Raw genomic sequence first — 21,205 nt, 5'->3', positions numbered from 1 at the left:
GGAAACGGTCATTCTGCATGTAACTGCATTCATATGTAACAGCACACGTCGGGACAGTGATTATCACTGAGCAAGAAGAATGGAGGAGGAGAAAAGCAAGCCAGGGAGGATCACTCAGCGTTTCAACTACAACTCCCTGATTTCTTTAAAAAAGAGTTAAAGCCAAGGCCAGGGCTGTGGCATACCAAGTTAATCCTACAGCCATGACACAAGCATCGCACATATGGGTGCTGGTTCAAGTCCTGGCTGCTCCATTTCTGATCCAGCTCCCTGCTAATGGCTTTGGAAGGCAGCACAATTCCCTGAGCTCATGTGAGAGACTGAGGAGGCTTTCAGATCCACACTCCACATGACTCCAAGGTCCAGATTTGGGTCAGGCTGAAGCCAGAGGTGAGAGATCTCCTCCAGGTCTCCACATGGATACTCAGGCCATTGCCCACTGCTTTCCCAGGTTCATTAGCATGAAGCTGGAAGGGCATGGACCAGCTAGCATTCGGAATGGTGTTCACGTTGGAGGGCAGTATCTCAAGTGGAGACAAACTGTTGTGTGGACCTTGCTGCATTCAAAAACACAACAACAAGCTACCTACAAGTGGACATAGCAGTGCCGCAGCTTATGCGGCAACTTGGAATGCCCACAGCACATATCAGAATATTGATTCAAGTCACGGCTTTCACTCCTAATCCAATTTCCTGGTAATGCAAACAAAGCTCAAATGCTTGGGCCACAGCCCCTCACATGAGAGACCAACATGGAGTTCCTGGCTCCAGCCTGCTCAGCCCTGTACGGGTATTTGGAGGAATGAACCAGCAGATGGAAAATAAACAGATCAACCTCTTTCTGTTTCTACTTTTCAGGTAAAGCAAACATTCAAAAAAAGAAAAAGAACATAAATGAATGATTTACAAGAAAAACAGCCTGGTAAATTTAGAAAAATACCAGGATTTGGTAGAGCTACAGGACAGGAGCCTGGGTATGTTAGGTTTCCTCTAGACTCCTCTGTATACTTAAAACAATCATAACTTAAGCACTCATGTTACATTCAATGGAAACATTTGATGTGAATTTCACTTCCCAAACTTCATAAATGTCACTGGCCAGCTTACATTAATTGAAATTAGAAAGTTGCCAAGACTTATCTGAGAATTCTGGAATTCTACAAGGCCGGCTGCCCGAGAGTGCTTGCTAACCTTCAGAGGATCTTCAGAGGCGGGTGGGCATTGGGCTGCTCCCACCCAGCAGTGGCTGAGAGCCAGGTCCAGCCTCCTGTTGATGCCATCTCTAAGAGGCAGCAGGGAGCCGGGATCCCATCACCTACATGAAGACGAGGATTCAATTCCTGGCTAATGGTGGTTTTGAGGCAGCACTGTGGGCATCTGGCAATGAACTAACAGGCAGGAGTATTCAAGTGACCCATTTCTATTTAAATATGAATCATCTGTAAACATTAGCAATGCAATTCCCTAGGAGAGAGCTGTGAAGTAGAAATGCAGCTTGAAGCTGATACAGCTTAGGCACATGAGCTTCTAAAAGCATCCATTGATAACGACGGCTAACAGAAAAGTAGACAGCAGCTCTTTCACTTAGTCTTGGGTTTCTGAATCACAGCACAATATACCTCTTCTATTTTCAACTGCCCATGTAAGTTCATATTAGAAGAAAAATTCAAGATTATTCATCATTACATTAAAGCAGTGTGAATACCCAGATTCATTAAAGTATAATCTCTTGGCAAACTGGCTTTGCAAGATTAAAAATAAGTTATAAAATACTATAAAATATATAGTAAACACTTGTTTACCCAGTAGATATATCATAAATTCAAACACAATTTAGTAGCAGTAACTAAGCTGATTTTATGGGCAAGATTATTTTTTAAAAATGTTAACTGTGTAACTGTGATGGAGACTATCATATCCAGGTATGAGGATACAATGCAGTATGCATCTCTACTTGCAGATCAAAGATGGACTCGCAATGAAACTAACTGTATCTTGACAACAGGATCTTGGGACTCTCTGCCATTGTCTATGCCTACAATGATGGACATATGACCATTCATGAAGAACTCTACTACAGTAATGATACAGGGGAACTCATTGGGGTGGGGAGGGGATTTGGGAAGGAAGGAAGAGAAATTCCAGGGCCTATGAACTGTATCATTAAATGATAATAATAATAATAAATGTTAGACATGAAAACTAAAAACAATTTATGGATGTACAGTCGTAAAAGCAGCTTGTTGGTATAAACCTCCTTGTGCCCTGGCTTCCTTGTTAGGACATACTGTGGATATTGACTGTTTCCACTCACAGTACCTTAAAGACTTGGGGGACAGAAGGGAACACGGAACCTATCAAGCATATCCGCAGTGCAGGCTTAGGAGGGGCTGCGCCAGGCAGCCAGGAGCTGAAACCAGGCCTGTCACACTGCTCCAAGAACTGCATGATGCTCATTCTTTGCAAAAATTGTATTAGTGGCCTGTGAAAAATGAACCATAGCTTGACATATCTGCACATGACTTTTGGATACAGAATTTCCAAGGACATTAATGTATATCAAATTGTACTTTAAATGTGCATCTTCAGCTGTGATGACTAAATAACTTTTACAATTACTTTGCTTGGAGGGTACAGCAAGCATATGCTTTCCTACCACAAAGGTGACCAGTCTGCATGAGGACTGACACATGGATTTTGCTAAGTGTCTGCACAAGTGAATGTCCTAAGTTCTCACCATCACTACCTTCCATCAATATAAACACTCTTGCAATTGTCAACCTGAACACTTCAAATTCCCCAGGGCTTCATTTTAGCATGGAAGATACATCCAGAGCTTGGGAAAACTCAGAAAAGGGTGGTTTAGGAAAGCTATAATTATATTTTGACTGCCTTCATTAAATTACAGGAGTGGGAGGAAAAGACATTAATTGAGACACTCATAAAAGAACACACCATTAAAAGTGAATACTGCATCTGATACATCAGGATCACACACAGAAAATGTCACATACCTCGAAACCCACTGCTGGGTGCATTCTGCAGGGAGCACAGCAACAGGAATGCAGAGTTAAGATCTCTTTGAGAGGGGAAATTCATGCATGTTTCTGGCTACAACCAAGGCAGCTATTAAGATTTAATTAAAAGTTCTTATTCATTTTATTAATTACAGAGTTAATTACATCTGTTTAAAGTGAACCGTGGGATTTGCAGAGCCAACCTACTATTTGTTTTAAAAAAGTGAAGACATTGTTCTCTAAGTACTAATTAACATGGAAGTGATACATTTGCTCCGAAGATGGCTCGAGCATCCACGTGACTCCACCACAAACAGCACCCACTATCACAGGCCACAAAAAGTAAATGCTCCAGCCAGAGAGCATTCTCACTGAGTCAATATGTCTTACACAGAAGGTGATCTGATGTCTTCACAGTGACAGCACACATTTAGAACCCGGTCAACATCCCAACACCTAATTAGCATATCACAAACACTATCCTTTCAGAATTAGGGCTATCTTAGAAGATATGGCTGGAGGCACTTGGGAAATAGGTTGAGAGAAAATTAGGGAGGAGGTGGGAAATTCTTAGAGCATGATTATGGTCACCCCTCCTTTCAAACACACAAATATCCTGGCTTGGCACTAGTTTAGGAATTCATCTGCTTCATTCTTTAAATTAGATCTATGCTAACTACACAAACATTTATTTATAAGTATCTTAACAGTTCCTCTCACTAAAAACTGAAGAAATAGATTAAGAATATTTATGACAATGGGCCCGCAACAATGGTCCAGTGGCTAAATTCTAACTTGCATGTGCCGGGATCCCATATGGGTACCAGTTCATGTCCTGGTTGCTCCACTGCCCACCCAGCTCCCTGATTATGGACAGAGAAAGCAGTAGAGGATGGCACAAAGCCTTGCTTGAGACCCTGCAGCCACGTGGGAAACTGGGAAGAAGTTTCTGGCTCCTGGCTTTGGATTGGCTTAGCTCCAGCTGCTGCAGCCACTTGGGGAATAATCAGTGGGCAAAAGATCTCTCTGTAACTCTGCCTTTCCATGAAAATAAATTTAAAAAAAAATTTTATGATGATGATCCAAAAAAATCACAACTGTGTCAGCAAATCTGGGATGTGCAATGGTTTTGATGGACTTTATGCAAATTAGGCTCTAAATATTGTGCACTATATGGTGGCAACTTTATTTCTTAAGTTAAAAAAATGGACTATAATCCCATAAAGCCTCAAATCAGAAGTAGTGTTTCCAACACTTGTGCAAATGAATATTTCTGATAATTGTTCAATACAGGTAACACTGGTGTAGATTAGCTTATGTGAATTTTGTCACAAAGAAAACAAGAGGAAAAAAAAAAACTGTAAAAGAAACCTGGCTTCGACATGGGAAAATCCTCCCAACTTAAGTACTGATTCATTCTTACCTCAAGTTTCAAACCTAATTTCTGGTCCCATCACCAAAAACATTTAATGGATAAATTCTGGGCAACTTTGTAAAAATGTAGTAAAAACAGGAATATATGCATGGAGGGCAGAATTTACAGCTCCTACATCCCAAACTAGCATTACTGTGTTTCGTTACAATAGTCTCATTTAAAAAACAAGAAGAAAGAAAAAGTGGCATGGCAAACAGTCTTTGTAGTTTGTCAGCGCAGCAAGCGAAGAACACGAAGCCATGGCAACACTGGTCTCCCCACACAGAACAAAGCCCTCACTCCAAGGGCCTCCACAAAGACGCAGGGACCGCTTAGGCCAGGGGAACAGCAAAACTAGTCCTCGGAGTCCCAGAAATGATGACGTGGACTAATTCCACTCTGCCAACAGTGCCAGTGAGTTTCTGCTCATAAAGTCTGCCCACTGCACATGCTTTCACACCTCCAAAATTAAAGATACACAGAAAACCAAGTAGTTTATGCAGACTTATGGAAATAAATTACTTTGAAGACTCCTTTTTGCAAGTTACAATACTTCATCAAAAATTAGAGAATAAAAGTTAAACTCTTGTGTGACTAATTTAATGTTATGCTTTTAAAGAAACTTCTCTCATACAAATGGCAGGGTATTTTGATTCAAAATCTAAGAATGTGAATGTGTTTTTATTAGAATCATCAGTGATCTTCCTTTAAAAAAAAAAAAAAAGCTTTGATCTGAAAGGCAGATTTACAAAGACGATGAGACAGAGAGAAATCTACCATCTGCTGGTGTGGCTGCAAAGGCCAGAGCTGAGCTGGGCCACAGCAAAGCTGATTTGAAGCCTGGAACCTATTCCAGTCCTGCCATGTGGGTACATGGACCAAGGACCTGAGCCATCCTCCATTGCTCAGGCTACTAGCAGGGAGCTGGATCTGAAGGGGAGCAGTCGGGACACAAACTGGTACCCAGATGGAATGCCAGCTTCACAGCCAGGGGATTGGTCTGTGAGGCCACCACACTAACCCCTTAATCAACTATTTTTTTCCATGAGCCATTTTAAATGCTGGTTTGAGACTCTTGCTTATACTATATTACTCAGGAATTAATGGAAATCTAGAAAAAAATTTGATTTTGGAGAAAAGGCAGAGAAATTTTGCCTATTTTAAAGAAAAGAGGTTTAATTTCCCAATAGATTAATATTGAAGCGCACATTGAAACCATAGCACTGATGCTGGAAAGTTTATGATGAATCAGTGCTAAGTACTAGCAGAGATAAAATTTACCACAATTCTTTTAGGATCCTAGAAAACTAGAAATAATCAAAAGTGCAAATAAAGGGCCCAGCACGGTGGCACAAGTGGTTAAGGTCCTCGCCTAGCACGCCCGGGATCCCATATGGGCGCCGGTTCTAATCCCAGCAGCCCCGCTTCCCTTCCAGCTCCCTGCCTGTGGCCTGGGAAAGCAGTCGAGGACAGCCCAAAGCTTTGGGATCCTGCACCCGCGTGGGAGACCCGGAAGAGGCTCCTGGCTTCGGATCAGCATAGCATCGACCGTTGTGCTCACTTGGGGAGTGAAACACCGGATGGAAGATCTTCCTCTCTGTCTCTTCTCTCTGTATATCTGCCTTTCCAATGAAAAAATAATAAAAATAAATCTTTAAAAAAAAAAGTGCAAATAAAGATACAGATGAATTTAGTGTCCTGCTGGTCTCCTTAGATACTGCCTGTTTACAGCCATGTAGAGCTGTGAAGGAGGTAACACAGATAGATTTTTGGTAGACAAAGGAGACAAGACTCATTGACCCTTCCCAGGTATCTGTCTTGAGCAAAGAATGCTCATAAAAACAAAGTACTATTCCTTTAACCAAGCAGGTATTACTGACAACTCAAATTCCAAGTGGAAAAACAGGGATAGGAACGCTTAAGTAACTTGCCCAAAGTCAAAAAGTAGTGGATCGTAACTAAAACCTCCAACTCGGGTTTTAGTTTTTCCACCACACCAAGCTGCTAACATCCACCATACTTGCTGGAGAACGATGCTGAGACACTGGGGGATACACGGCTGCCAGGTTTCACTGCGATGAGCTGTAGTAGGTCATGTGGGAGTCTTTCGTCATTGCTATCCCTGGCACAGTTACATTTAAGAACAATGCTGTAGGGGCAAGGTCTTCGGCACAGCTGGTAAGATGTGATTTTGAATGCCTGCATCCTGTATCAGAGTACCTGGGTTCAAGTCCTAGCTCCTCTTCCAATTTCAGCTGCTGCTGAGGTGCTCCCTGGAGGTGACCAAGTGAACATAGTTGGGTCTGTGTGTTCCAGATTCCTAACTTTGGCCTGGCTCAGCCTCAGCTGTTGCAGGTAATTGTGGAATGAACCAAATGAAAGCAGATAGCTAGATACTAAATGGGAAAGCAGGAAGGAATGCGGGAGAGAAAAGAGAAGGAAGGAAACGCATGTCTGGTCTTTGATACTTCCCACAGCAGATGCAATAACCCATACTTTTTACAACCTCACTATGGGGACAGAAATCTTGTGGTTTGGTTTCAACAAATTCTGAAACAAATTAAAAATGAATCATTACAGATTCCCAAGAAATTCAGAGATCACTACAAGGAATCAGCAAAATTTCATGGAAAATATACTACTGGGGGGAAAAAAAAGCTAGGCATGAATTTTGTGATTTCTTTTTTGCATCAAAATCAACTTACATTTCATCTCCCATGAACTTTCTTAAGACCTCTCATATGGCACAATTCAATATAACGGGGAAAAGAACAATTTTCTTATGAGAGTAAGATAAGATGATGCAGGAAGAAGTTCCCACTACCCAGGGTGCTCATCAGATTGCATTAGTAACACAGAGGAAAACAACGAGAACAGATCAACAGTGACACTTACACAAGAGTAAGACTTATAATATGGGGTTCCTGAGCATTAATTAGAAGACTTTTGATTCACTGGCTATGAAAGTCTGAGAATCTGATTGTTTTAAGATTTATTTTTATTGGAAAGTCAACTCTAGAGAGAGAAGGAGACACAGAGAAAGATCTTTCTTCTGTTGGTTTACTCCACAAGTGGCTGCATTGGCTGAAACTGAGCCAATTGGAAGCCAGGAGCCCGGAGCCTCTTCCAGGTCTCCTATGTGGTTGCAGGAGCTCAAGATTTTGGGCCATCCTTGACTGCTTTCCCAGCCTACAAGCAGGAGCTGGAAGGGAAGTGGAACAGCCAGGACATGAACTGGCGCCCACATGGGAGCCTGGTGCATGCAAGGTGAGAACTTTAGCCACCTGGCTACTGAGCCAGGCCTGAGATTCTTATTTTTAAATGACTATATATTGTATGCATATCAAACATACATGTGAATGTGAAGAGAAAGTAATACAATAAACTCCCATGTATCTCACCACTGGTGTTAAAACAGGTTTTTTTCCTGGACCTTAGAAGCACCCTGGTCCAACCTCCACTGATCTCTGGGTTAATCATATACTTGCTTATAATGCTTGCTGATCCACTTCTAATATGTAACAACATATGTATCAGTATATATTTCAAGGTTTTAACAAAAAATGAATAGAGCCACAGCCCTCAATCTGCAAGGGCATTGGCGCCCCATCTATGACAGCAGGCAGCGGTGGAGGGATGGGAGCGGAGCCTGGAGCCTCGCTGTCTAGTTTCAGCTTGCTAGGGGGCCAGCAGAATTCCTGTCTGGATCAGTCAGCAGGCAAAAGCACGGATGCTGGAAAACATGCAGTCAAGCCACAAGCAGGGCTTCTCCCAGGGTCTGCCCACTGCTATCATCAACCTTCCAGCAGGGTTACAGCAAGGAGAGCCAGCCACTGTGAGCTGGTTGTTTTGAAACTCCCCTTGGCTGCCCTCAAGGACTTAAGAGAGGCCAAAGCAGGACATTTTTGAGCGCTGAGACAGGGCAGAGCCAAGGGGGAGAGTCGGAACTCTCCCAGCGCATGGTCAAAGCAGCCCAGAACAGATCAGAATCAGGGGCCAGCTCACTTGGGAATTCTGCCCTGGGGTTAAAAAGAAGAGTGACAGCAAGCATTGCGGTATTTGTAGCCCTCAACATGTCCTGGTCTTGATCCACGGCCATCCCGTCTGGAGTGGCTGCTGCTGCACCGGAAGCACAGATGGCACCCTGGCACCCCCTCGTCATTGTTCTCAGGATTCCCCGCACTGCCTCATGCACAGCATCCTGTCTCCTGTACCCCACGTCTGTCTTAGTTTACTCAGTTTTGGTGCTTCCAATAGCTTTCTATAGAGAAATAAAAGGTTTTTAAACCTTACACGTTTCTGGACTATCTTTATTCTAAATGGTCATAGCGTAACTAAGTCTACAATCTTTAAGTTAAAAATCACTTTCCTTCAGGAGAAAGCATTTGGGCTACGGGCAGCCAAACACCACACTGGCGTGCTCCCCAATGTCCATCTCTGCCTCTTGATTTCAGCCTCCTAATTCAGACCCTGGGAGACAGCAATGGATCAACCGGTGGGATCCTGCCACTCATATTGGGAGACCTGGGTTGAGTTCCTGGTTTCCAACTACTACTTGTTAGCCCGGAGGGCACAGGGGCAGGCAAAAAGTCCCTAGGTAGTGCCAAAAGTTACCATGGAGAATAGCTTCCCAGGACTCATTCAAATGGAGCCACCCAATCAGAAGACAACACATACCTGTACCTCAAGCCCATCAGCACCTAGGTGTGTCAAAGTCAGAGTGTGAGTTCGCCGGTTGACTCCCTAGAGGACTGTTCAACCTCGCCAGGGAGCAGACCCCAATAAAGCCTGCGGTTATCATTGCTCTAATCTCGGTAGTCCCGCTGTTTTGGTGCGGTTATATCTAACACCACTACCCACACCACCCCCTGGCAAGCACCTAGGGAGCAAACCAGGAAATAGGAACTCTCTCTCTCAAGTAACCTTTTTAAAAAAACATTTATTAGGTAAAAAGTAGAGTAACAGAAGGAGAGGAGGAGAATTTCCAACCACTGGATCGCTCCCAAATGGCCCAACAGCCAGGACAGGCTGAAGCCAGTAGCTTCTTCCAGGTCTGCGAGAAGGGGCCCAAGCACTTGGGCCAACTTCTACTGCTTTCCGAGGCTATCAGCAGACAGCTGGATTGAAAGTCGAGGAGGCAGGACATAAAGCAGCCCCCACATGGAATGCCCGTGTCATAGAAGGCAGCTCAGTCCATTGCATCACAGCACTGGCCCCTTTCTCGGTCCTCAAAAAGCCATTTTCCTTCAGAATTTTTTTTTTTTTGAATTTTTGAATTATGTAGTACAATTTCATATAGACTGGGATTCCCCCCCTCCACAAACTCCCACCCCATGACAGATTTTCCCCAATTTACTACAATGTTATAGTCCTTCATAAGGAACCACAATTCCATCAGTCTCTTATTTAAGTGTATCCCGACATTGCTGGTACAGACAATGTCAGACAGTCCAGCGTCCCATTGTCTACACATTTCCAACAGTTTCATTGGGAATCCATTTTTCATCTGGAAGCAGGAATGAATGTTGCATTATATCCCCACACCTGGATACAGTGGACCCCAGTACTCCATTACTATACACATTTCCATAACTGAGAAGCCATGAAGCAAGGTCAACAACTGGTACGAGTTAGAACAACCACCATAACAACAATCACAAAAACAAATTACAGCACCACGAAAAAACACACCACTGAGTAACCTGCACATTTCTCCACTTTTCCCTCTCGCGTCCAGGTGGCAATAGAGAAGCCCAAAACCATTCTGATCCCTGAACCCTCATTTATGACCCATTTTGGTTTTTTCCCACTCTAGATTCGTCTCATTGGTCTCCCAGCATCCTGCAAATCCCTAATGATGCACTACAGGGATTTATTAGGCGAGGCATTCAGTAGCAGCATTCCATCTGCAAATTTCAACCTTCAATTATGGGTCATTTCCTAATAAATAACAACTATTATTTATCTCTTTTCATTTCTCCCTGTTTCCTTTATCTGAAACACAATTACATAGACACTGTTGGGAAACAAGCCACTCAGTAACAGGCTGCACAACTATTGCTTCTCACGGATGTCACTAAAGGCACCGAAGCCCTATATGGTCACGTGAGCCAACTGATGGCTGAGGCCAGGCTGATGCACATGAAAAAAAAGTACATAATGAAATGCTACAAGTGCAGCACTTACAGCTACTAAATAGATAAAGGACTATCCAGAGTTGAGGTCTAATAGCTAATCCCTGGCTGGACCTCAGTTTCTTTTTCTGCACTAGAACATAAAAGTTTTCTCCATACAGAGCTTTCACTTACATGTGCATTTATTCCTAGATTCAATCTGAGTGGAAAAGACAAAAAAAATTTGGGTTTTTGACTACTATGAAAATGTTCCTGTGAGGCACAACCATTAATACTCCATAAGCAGGTTTCCGTGAACTGTACTGCCTGCTGGCCTGCAGAACATTCCCTTCATCTGGTCTCCCTGTCTCCTCCAGGCAGAGGACAAACAGGACAGGGATGCAGGAAGGACAGTCAACAAGGGGAGAGTGGCACGAGACGCAGCGGCAAGGTAAGCAGAGCGCACAGCTCACGCGGTCAGAGCACAGAGCCATTGGTGAAGGGAAATGCTAGAGGCTTCTCTGCAGTACAAGCATTCCAAATAGGCAAGGGATATGATCTGATTTTACATTTTTCAAAATGGGTGTCATATGACAGAATTATACACATGCTATATACCAATCAAGAAGGGCACCCAGGTGAAAAACAACAGCGGTTTAGACTAGACTGATGGCAGCAGAGAGGAAAGAAACAGTCGGAAACATTCAAGAAGCAGGATCCAGACACTGTCGCGTGGTCTCCACTAAGTGCCCAGACAACACACCCAAGCAACTGGCTGAAGAGCACTCCCGGTTGTCAGACACACACTGTTGGAAGTACAGCAAGGGAACCCCCTTGTCAGAAGGGCTGGATTTCACACCTCTGAGTCATGGGAGGGTGGCTGTCTAACACGCTGCCCTTCGTCATCTCCACCAAGCCTTCCACCCGGGATTGTGGCACCTGAACCCTGCATCCTTCGCGCACATCTGCTCCACTTGGGATGAATGCTACCAGCTGTCAGAGGCAACGCAGATGGGGTTCCCATGTGGAACAGAGAAAGCTGGGGCATCAAACTTACCTCAAGTCTTACAACTCACAGACTCATCCAAAACACTAAAGCTATTCTTGCCAGTGGGGCTAACCTTAAGGGTTAACCTCAGCTCATATTCTGCCAATGTTTGAAAACATGTACACTTTGTAGAATACCACTACCCATAAACTCCTTCAGTAGTAACACCATCAGAATAGGATCTTACTAGAGTTACGTATTAGTTCTTAATTAACCATCTCATTTTTTTTCTACATAAAATGTTAGAGCAATTGTTTTCCATCTGACAAGAAGACACACAATCTTTATTAATTTGTCCCAATGTAGTACTACACTGCCACCTGTTGGAAGATATCAGTAGCAATTTTCCCCCTAGTCAAGTTCCTGAGTTTCTCAAACAAAATATGAAGGAAATGTATTGGAAATATATTGATGTTCTCCTTTCCAGACTATCGCAGTCAGATAAAACCATTAGTAATCACGAAAGACAGAGATTTCCACTCTAAGAAAGAGAAAAGTCCCTACTTTTTGGTTACCTTTTTGTCACATGAAGAGATAGCCCTAAGGGTGACAGTTTTGGAGGTGTAAGTGACACGGGTCCATACATGGATTGGCATTCACATTACTTTATACCAAAATAACTGTCATAATTTGGTATCAGAGTGCTGGGGTTCGAGGACCACGTCAGGCTCCTGATGTCAACAGCCTGCTCATGCAGATGACAGCAGACAGCGGCACGGGTCCAAGCTACTGAGGTCCTGCCACCCTCACCAGGGACCTGGAGCTGAGCCGCCAGCTTCTAGTGATGACTGGCATTTGCAGAGTCAATCAGTGGATGTGCTTGCTCTCTCAAGTAAGTAAAACACTTAAAAAAAAGATTTTATTTATTTTTATTGGAAAGTCGGATATACAAAGAGGAGAGACAGAACTACTTTTTAAAAAATCAACTGTATCATTGGATATTAAGATGGATAAAAATAAGAATTTAAATGCCAAGTTTTACCACTTAAAATTCAAAAGCCAAAGCAAAAACAAAATTAGAAAGTCCTAACACAATACAGTAAGTTTAATTAAAAACAGGTGTGGAAAGGTTTTCCAACACCTACCAGCGTACACTAGAGCTCGACCCTGGCACAGGAAGGGCCAATGAAAGGCAATTATCTAACCAAAAGACATCCAAAAAAGAACATTTTTTAATATGACTTCAATCTCATCTTGCAATCAGCTGGGGCATGCATCTACAAAGCTGAGTGTTTAGTGTTTGTGTAATCTTGGTGTTTGCAGGATGTGCAGGAAGTCACATGAACTGATGTGATATCAAAGTTCCAAGAAATGAGGAACATCTATTTCCACCCTGGGGCCTTTCCAAGGCACCTGCAGACACCAAGCACCAGAAGGTTCCATGAGCCCGCAAGACGATGGCAGATGAGAGTACAGACCACGAAGAGACCCAAACTGCGAACAAGCCTAATGTGTCATCAGTCGGGACAGTGACACGGGAATGTTAAGGCAGGACCTAGACACAAGGTGAGGCAGGAGGCAGTAGAGCACGACACCCATGTCCAGCCTCCGTGCTTGACTTGGAACTGCCCTTACGCCACTGCTCCCACAGCTGGCAGACTGCATGAGACCTTAGTTTTATAAGTATTGGGTGGGCCTTGTTATCACCTGTTTTTATATCCACAACACTACAATTCCAAATACAGGCAAACAGCTTAAAAATGAACAGCATCATCACAAAAACTCAGCCATTCCTCTTTGTGTTATTAATATTTTGAATAAGATTTTATCTGTTGGAAAGGCAGAGGTAAAGAGAAACAGAGAAGGACAAAGAGAAAGATTTGACAAACTGGTTGTAGTAGCCACAGCTGGGTCAGACCAAAGCCAGGAGCCTGAACCTGCACCCAGGTCTTCCACGCGGGTGGTGCTCTGGCAGCCTTCCCAAGCATATTAGCAAGAATCTGGACCACAAACAGAGCGGCAGGCGGTCAGGTGATGCTACTTTCTGCCCTGGGCATCTCACCCACCCGAGGACTGTGGGAACCTGGGGAAGAGAGGGAAACACCTGGGCCTGGGCTGCCCTCCTGACCTCCTCACTCTGTATTTCTCCATCTCCAGTTCCGGGCAGTGCAGTTTGCCCAGCAAAGGGACTTAGCTTAGCTATCGTCCTGGAGACGCAATGGCGGTTCCAGGGTTGACCAGCTGCCCCCTCCCCAGACTGACGTCTTAGTCTTTTCTTTCTGGTCTCAGAGGGGAACTCATATTTGGTGTGGAAAACCATCCCAACTGCCCTTTTGTTTTTTCCTTCTGAGTTAGAGGAAGGGAGGAGGAAGGTTGGAAGGACTGTCACTTCCTTGGGCTACTTTTCCTCCCCCAACTCAAACTGCTCCTGATAGCTGGGCTCATTTCTGTCTCCTTCCCCCTAGATCCCAGGCCCTGGGGAAAAGGAAGGACATGCATGTTTGGAAACTGGTATTACTGGATCTAATGGTTTTAACTTCCTGGGCCACCAGCATCCCTCCTCTCCCCAAGGAGAAGCAGAGGGTACTGGGGTGAGCCGGCCTGCTCTAAAGCCACAGTGCCCCTGGACGGGTCAGGCCACCATGACATCACAGGGAAGGAGAGCAGTTTTTTTCTAGTTTTTAATTGGGGCGTGGGGTGGGGAGGGAGGTTTTCTCTAAACTATCATATTCTGCTGGGAATGGGGAGTCCCATCCTTTTAATCAAGGTGACTGTGATTTTGACTAATAAAAAGGACTTCATAATTTTTTTTTAAAAAGGAGGATATTCTTTCACCTGCTGCAGTACAAATGAACCTTGAAGATACTAGACAATATGCACTGAGACCTAAAAGGATAAATACTGCATGACCCCACTGATTTGAGTGAGACACTGAGGAGAGTCCAACTGATAAAGACAGAAGGCAGGACAGAGGCTGCCAGGGGCCGGACCCAAGGGAAAGCAGACATGGGACAGAGGCTGCCAGGGGCCGGACCGAAGGGAAAGCAGACATGGGACAGAGGCTGCCAAGGGCCGGACCAAAGGGAAAGCAGACATGGGACAGAGGCTGCCAGGGGCCGGACCGAAGGGAAAGCAAGACGTGGGACAGAGGCTGCCAGGGGCCGGACCGAAGGGAAAGCAGACATGGGACAGAGGCTGCCAGGGGCCGGACCCAAGGGAAAGCAGACATGGGACAGAGGCTGCCAAGGGCCGGACCAAAGGGAAAGCAGACATGGGACAGAGGCTGCCAGGGGCCGGACCCAAGGGAAAGCAGACATGGGTGGATCAGTGTATCATTCAATTTGGGGAGAGGAAAGCATTTTGGAAGCAGAGGGTAGAGACTGCTGCGCAACAACTTGAAAGTGCCGAATGCTATTCAATTGGATCCTCACATATTAATATGATAAATTTGATGCTATCTGCATTTGACCAGTTCCTAAAAACATGAAAAATAGCATGAAATCCTAATCATGGCATGAGGAAGAAATGAAGCCTCAATCCTACAGTAAAAAGAGATGCAGCTGGGCGGGGGAGGGGTGGAGACGGAAAGGGGGACATACAGCTCTCCTAGCCTTCCAAAATATTCAGCTTCTAAAACTATCCTAACTCACTACTATCCTTTAAGCGATGAAATGAGAATCAAAATAGTGTTATAGGATTTTACGTAGCGACTCTTCCCAGCACGTTCCCATCAATGTAAAAGGGAACACTTAACACTCAATCCTGCATACACTTGATTTCCAAATAAATGTCTGCTGCCCCAAAATAAGTGGACACCATTTAGCAACATTTGTCCAACACAACGCTCAGAAACTTGACGCAGAATATTAAGCATGAACTCAAGTCCCTTGTAGGAATATTTGAAACAGAAAAATAAATGAAGTAACAAAATGGAAGCAGATCATAGCACTTTTTTTTAATGCAAAGGGAAAAGATGGCAACTTTGTCTATGATTAAATTTAATGCCAGGGACTCAAACATCACACTAACTAGGAAATCAGCATTTTGTGTCTAAAAACACTCAACTTTAATATGGTCGCCTAAAGTATCACTCAGAAATCTTTTCGGTGAAAAGCTGGAAAGTTCTGACAATACAAAAATATAAATCACTGACACGGGAAGTGTTAACAGGCAAACACGCTGAGAATCTCTCCCCAATGCCGACCCCAATGCGAAAGCCCTTACAAATCTGTACTGAAACGACAAAGCTCCACAGAGAAGGGACAAATTCTAGAAAGTGTCCCCACTCAAAGTTCCTTCATGCCGTTTTTTCCCCCGGAGCCCTGCTTGGCACAGAGAGGTTTCTGAGAAACAATCATTCTCTCAATTATCACACAAACCTGTGACCAGCTTCCCAGAGGGAAGTCAAAATCAAGCTCAAGTGCCTTTAATTTAGAGCATAATCTAAAAGCCTATCACATACATAAGTAATTTGCAACATAATTTAAAAATGGGCAAAAGATCTGAATGCACAAAGATAGGAAAAAAGGGAAATGGGCAACTGAACAGCTATTCCCCCTTAGCTATCAGGACAGCGCAATCAGACCACAAATTAGGATGACTAGAACCAGGAAGAAAAGCGTGGACAAGCCGTGCAGCAATCAGACACAATGAGCTGGCCCTGGGACGGTAGCTTAATGAGACAGCTCTGAGCGGAAAAAAAGTGCAGCAGTTCTTGAAAATATCAGTTATACCACACAACCCAGCCACTCCATTCCTGGGCATGTCACAACCAAGAACAACGAAAACAGGTGCACATCCAACATTCCAATAACAATGTTCATCGCATCATTATCTGTAGCATCAAAAGGGGCCAGCAAGGCAAACGACCACCAGCTGACCAACGGAGAACTAGCAGCAGAGCCATACAAAGAAACACTATGCAACAATAAAAAGTTGTATTGTACTTGCAACGGCATGTCTGAACGTGAACACCAAGTGATGGAAATCGAAATGGGTCGCATATCGTGTGATCCCGTTTACATGAGTTGTGCAGAACAGGCAAAGTCGGTGCACAGCACCTACTGGGGCTCTGGGCTGGAGGGCGCGCGCGCACACACACACACACACACACCCCAACTGACACACTTAGTCACACACACACACACACACACACACCAACTGACACACTTAGTCCCGCATCATGCCCTCAGATCCAAGTCTGCACCAGCTCCTACTCCTCCAGGGTGACAGCAACAAAAACAGAATACGGTGCCTGGATCCAGAAACTTCTTCCTACCACAACTTGGACAGGGCACTCCTCAGGGGGCCGTGGGTTAGGGACCACCACCACCACCACCAAAAAGTGCCCGGCTCCCTCTGGAGAGGACCCTCCCAGCTCTTCACAACGTGTCGTGCAAGAAAAGCTACCCCCAAAGTGCAGGGCTAGACCACGACTGACCACGCAGCCTCGCTGCCTGAGCGCGGGAGGACGCGGCGGAGGACACACGCCCCGCGCGTCTCCTCGCAGCCACCGGGCCCACCGCGTGTGCGGGCAGCGACGGAGAGCCGCAGTCCCGGCGAGGGGGGACGCCAACCTGTCGGCGTGAGAGGCACAGCGCCGCGGGAAAACGTGACAAGCACGACCTTCCGGAAGTGGAGAACCGCCGAGCGCCCCGGCGAGCAGTCGAGACTTCCGGCTCCTCCTCCTGGCGGAGCTAGAGCGCCCGGACGCGGCGGCCTCGGCTCGCACGGGCGCGCAGGTGCAGTGGCGCTAAGGGGCCGCGTTCTGTGGGAGCAGGTGCGGCCTCTCAGATGCTCGGGCCGCCCCGGCGAGGAATTCGCCTCTTGAGTCCTCACTGATTTGACGTGTTATTTCTTTCCTTCCTTCTTCTTTTTTTTTTTTTTTTAATTCAGCCTACGACCCAGCCCTGGCCAAGAACGTTCCAGCTATAGGCTCTATGGCATCTGGCCACGATCTGAGCCTCACTCCTACAGAGAATTCCGTTAGCCAGGGTTGGACTGAGAAATGTGGCAACACTAAACTTTATTAACCAAATCTAATGCCTGCTGCGCACCGGGGACCCAGGGGATAAGGGAAAAACGGTAACAGGCTACACTCATAGTGCTTAGTAGTCAGATGGACAATAATAGTTTAGCCCCCAAATGAGCAGTTATGAGGGCATGTTCTTGCCGTCTAGGAAGGCAAGGCAGAGGGTGGAGAGAGGGGGTGACTATCACACGGTTTGTAAGGGGCACTACTGAGCGATGAAGGGATGACTGAGAGATGTGCCCAATCACAGCAGGACCCAATCCAGTCTACTGGCATTTCAGATGTGAAGTTATCAATTCTGACTGTTGTCTTTATGTATAAAAGTATTTTCTGAAGATTATTTATCTTGCATTCATCCTATGATCAGAAACTAAGTCCTAGTTTGTTTATAAAAAATGTCTTTTTAATCCTGGAAAAGATCTTTGTTATATTTTGCAAAATGCCATCTTTAATCTGAAGTCTTTACATGTTTGTTGCAAGAAACTGCATGGACATACTCTAATTTTGCTCTAAAGACTATATTCAAATATCTAATCATAAAAATAAGGGATATTTTACAAAATAAAAAATTATGTCATCAGAAAGAAATAAAATCTTAAGTTTGTATGAGGCTAGTAACAGAAGTACAACACACAAAATTACTTCCAGAATTTTTTGGAAAAGGGAAATAAAAGGTAAGCTTATTTTGGTGCAAGCTTATTTTGGAAAATATTTAGCCATCTCAGACTCAAAAACTGAAGTATCAGTACCCCCAGCTGAGACTAATCAAATTGAAAATTGAGCAGATCTGTAGTGATGGCTGGAGCTATCTGCAGCAAGAACTTAGCAAGCAGGTAGGACAGCCAGATCTGCTCCCATGAGCCCACTGTGGCCTGTAGAATCCTGTATCCAATGACCGTGGAACACACTGTCTTGTCAGATTTACAAAATGATGTTCACCAAAACAGGCCATGAAGCATGCCTGAATATCATCAGATTTTAAATATATTGAGTTGCTTAATAAAAGAACAATCAAATAAAGTAAAGATGCATGAAAGATGTTCTAAAGCATGCAGGTAGGATGCAGACAATGCAAAAGAGGAGTGTTTGCAACTGAGAAAATATACAAAACACCAAAGCAGCAGCAAGTTCCCAAAATTACTTAAATGAAACATGGCTAAGTAAGTATGTCCTCATTTTTGGAAAGCAGTTTTCTTCTGAAATAATTACACATTAAATAGATGCTTAAGAAAAATATATGAAGAGGTTACCCGGTGGTCTCAACCACCCATGAGTATTCTCATGGATAATAACATCAGTGCCAGGAGACTGGCACTGTACAATCCACGGGACCTCCTTAGATTTTACCAGCTCTGTGTGTGTGTGTTTATGTAATTTTTAAACTAGTGTAGCTTTGTGTACCCATCAACGCAGTTACAATATAGACCCTTTCCAGCACTATGATCTCTGGTACTATTTTTTCTTCACCAAAGTGAATACCCATCCTTCCTGCCCCTAGCCTACCCAGAAACTACTGCTTCATTGTGTGGCAACTAAGCTGTCTCTTTTAAAGCATAGCTTTGCTCAGAGCCTATACTACAGAAAAGCTAGTAGCAGCTTCACTTTGGACCATAAAAGCTTCTCACGAATCCTTTCAGATTCTTCAAGACACTCATGGTGATTAGAAACCTACAGTTTTTGGCTCTCCATTCTCCTGTCCTTTGTCAGCCTGTCTCTGGAAGATTGTTTTGGTCGAATATTTTATAAACATGATCATCAGTTATGAATGTAAGCATATGCATTTAAAATTTTTGCTTTAAAAAACTGTTGGCCTTTCTTTGAGGACAGTTGCCTTCACCTAAAACACAGGTACAGTTGCTCGTGCATGCTTTTGTCAAAACTTTGCAAGCATGCCCCCTTCTCTAAAGTTATTATCCCCTTCCTCCTTTCACTACTGCTTTTATCAATAAATGTGCTTTCAACCTTTTGATGAACGAACACTAAGTTCCAAGACACAAGGGAGTCTTTGTCTAGTGAGGAAAATATAACTTATACCAAGAGTTTAAATTCTAGCAGGGCACAACCGTGGAGCCTGCTTGTGGCAAATATCAGGCTAATTCTATACCAGCAGATAAGGAGCCAGTGTCACGTCACCCTGTGCCCCAGCACCACCCTATAATAGCAAGCTTGGGTACAATCAGGTCCCTGCCCTGACTCCCAGCAGGCATCTTCATGAACCTGGCACCACAGACAGCTTCTGTTCTATTTTGAATACTGCCCCTCTTCTACTGCAGAGTAGAATAAAATGTGGTAAAATAGCATGCCAGTGATTTCACGAAGTGTTGACAACTCCATGTTCATAAATAGTGTCTGTCTGGATAGGTGAGAGCATCCAGGGAAACTTGACAGATATATTAGTGCTTTCCAATCTTTTGATAAATAATCAGAGTAATAAATATAGTTTATCAAATGCTTACCATACCATACAGACTGTATCAAATGCCTCTTTATAAACATTTGCTGTGTATTCCTCTCAAACTGAAATATATCTTTATAGAGAGAACTATAGTCTCATCCTACAAACCAATTCCTATTGGTTATAACTGAGCCAGAAATGCAAGCCCATCTGTTGGTTTGTTACAGTGTTTGCTTTGATCCATGAGCAACTGGGTGCTATTGGCTGTTAAGAATTTTGGACCTCATGCCTACAAACAAAAAGCAGAGACTAGAATAACTGCATAATAATTTTAAAAGTCACATTAAAGCAGCATATCCGGGATTCCAATCCAAGACTGAGTAACTTTAAAGTTCAGGCTCTTATTCACTCTCCTAGCAACATTCCAAGCATGAAAAGGATGTTAAGGAAAGCATTCGTGTGGTTTTCCCTCCACATATTGTGCACAGATGTGACAATGTTGGTGTCAGCAGTGGTGACACTTGGCAGAGGGTCTTCTGATAGCCCTGGGGCCTAGGGAACCCCCAGATGACCACAAACACATCCAGAAGGACCACAAGGCCAATGGGAGAACACCAGGCAACACTGGAGTAGATATTCTGCAGTCTCCAAGTCCCAAAAAGGAGTCGGAGGACCAGAGCTGCTTAAGCTGTGTGAACTCTCCACTTTCATAACCAGAGTTTTCTTAGAGGACAAAACCCCACGTTAAAGAGAAACCACAGGCAGTAGAATCCTCACTGAGGCATCAGGAACAGAAAGGGCCAAGGAAGTAGGAGATGCAATCCTGCAGCAATGGGGAAGCACTTTGGGGAAGCTGAGGTCAGGAGACCTCTCCTCACCCGGCCTCATCCACGGGTGCAGGAACTCTCCCCAACTTCAAGGGGCCACGGAGACACACTGCTCAGCTGATTGTCACATGAAGTTACTAGGGGGGAAAAAAAGCCAAGGAGTAGAACAACATCACTAGACTTGAAGGCACACAGCAGAGACTGTCCCACACACAGAAGGAAGCAACTTTGGATTTGAAAATAAAACAAAAGCATGAAGTGTTAGTCAATACCTTCTTGCTGCATGTGCTTCCTTGGTTCCTGGTCCAGCCTGGCCCAGTGTCAGCTTTTGCAGACATCTGGGAAGTGAACCAACTGATGGAAGATTCACTAATATTCTCCCTCTCTTTCTCTCACCCTCCTTCCCTCCACCTCCCTCTC

General features: G+C 44.4%; 1 protein-coding gene across 6 annotated transcripts in view; it reads right to left on the bottom strand.

The window, feature by feature from the left end:
* The window catches only part of LOC121145628 (cytochrome c oxidase assembly factor 1 homolog), a 53,162-nt gene extending 35,978 nt beyond the window's left edge, over window positions 1-17,184 (bottom strand). For 2 of the 6 annotated variants that reach the window (XM_040964566.1, XM_040964572.1), the window contains exon 1: window positions 16,973-17,084. The gene's annotated coding sequence lies outside the window, so the exon portion shown is untranslated. Of the gene's footprint in view, window positions 1-16,972; window positions 17,085-17,108 lie in introns of those variants that run through there. The other 4 variants (XM_040964569.1, XM_040964568.1, XM_040964573.1 and 1 more) reach the window with 4 other exon arrangements.
* Between the last annotated feature and the right edge of the window lie 4,021 nt (window positions 17,185-21,205).

Source organism: Ochotona curzoniae, unplaced genomic scaffold (genome assembly GCF_017591425.1).
Source record: "Ochotona curzoniae isolate NIBS_2020 unplaced genomic scaffold, NIBS_Ocur_1.0 scaffold_3835, whole genome shotgun sequence".
Lineage (NCBI taxonomy): Eukaryota > Metazoa > Chordata > Mammalia > Lagomorpha > Ochotonidae > Ochotona > Ochotona curzoniae.
Note: the sequence above shows the minus strand (reverse complement) of the source record. Positions and strands in the feature narration are given on the sequence as shown.